The sequence below is a fragment of the Corvus brachyrhynchos genome, unplaced genomic scaffold (genome assembly GCF_000691975.1).
Source record: "Corvus brachyrhynchos isolate BGI_N302 unplaced genomic scaffold, ASM69197v1 scaffold1002, whole genome shotgun sequence".
Lineage (NCBI taxonomy): Eukaryota > Metazoa > Chordata > Aves > Passeriformes > Corvidae > Corvus > Corvus brachyrhynchos.
In genome coordinates, this window is record NW_008236758.1 from 112,116 (window position 1) to 113,398 (window position 1,283).

Sequence of the window (1,283 nt, forward strand, 5' to 3'; positions counted from 1 at the left end):
GGCAGAGTCGCAAAGCGGCGGCGGGACAGGCCAGCCACAGCCCGGTCTCCAGCAGGGCAGGGAAAGCGGCTTTTGGGGTCCCGGCGTTGTTTCCAGCAGGAAGAAAGAACGGCCAAAAAGAAAGAAGCAGCAGCTCCCTTCTCTGCAGCTTCTCTCTCCGGACGCTCAGAGCGAACTGACCCCACACCCAGGTGTAGACAAAGGAGTAGCCAGGCCTGCCCCACCCCCCTTTTTGTCTTTCTTAAGTACAGCTATTTGTCCCCTAGCAACATGCATATGGGAGAAAATTCCTTTAACTGAAAAAAAACTAAGACTAAACTGAAACCCCAACAGTGCCATATAAAATACCTATGGGTTTTTTATAATGTTGCAGTCTAGTCCAGAGATGAAGCCAATATAAACTACTTTTGGGCTAAATCATGTTCCCTAGGCAAAGTGCAGATATTCCTAAATGCTTGGCTTGTGCAGAATGTGTTATTCACAGAAACAGCACTGACTTCCTTAGCAGTGGTGAAAATGCAACTGCACTTGAGCATGTTTCTAGCACACAAATTTTCCTTTTTGCTTTCTTTCAAAGGTAACTGCTCTCTTGTCTTGCTTGCCCACATAAGCAACTGCCCTTGCAGCTCTCCTCTGTTACCCCATTGTCTATACCAAGAGTATGTCAAGCTGCTTTAAAGCTGTTAATCTTGCATCAACAAAACAAGCAGATGTAATACATTTTCATTACTGATAATGAAGGATGAAGCTGGACACTTACTTGTCTCTAAGTACCAAGGAAGAATGAATGAAAATACATTGCATGTGTTAGGAAGAGGAAAACATGGCAAGCCTTTTTTGGGGAAGGGTGGGATAAATTTTATTTCTTAGCAGAATCAGTATAGAGGATTTCATTTGCATGAAAATATTTTTTTTCAGTTTTTGTAAATCATTCAGGCTTGTGATGCCTGTGCTAGATGTCAGATATGATGGGCTCAAGTCAGTCATCAGCACATACAAAATCATCTGCAGCGATTCTATAGCTTAGTGAAAGTTCTGCTTTTATAGGGTGTGTTGTATTTCCTGCCTGTTCCCCTGGGTTTACTTTTCATGATAGAACTCACTGTTAACAGCCTGAAGAGCAAGTAGCCTGGACGTGCATCTTCTCCAGGCTCAATACCCACCTGCATCTATGCACGTAGACAGCTCAGCAATCAGAGGCTCTAAGGTTGCAAACTGATGTCGGGAGGACCAATGATAGCTGAAGTCTGTGCTGGAGCTTTGGAAACATGTGCCAGTTTTTG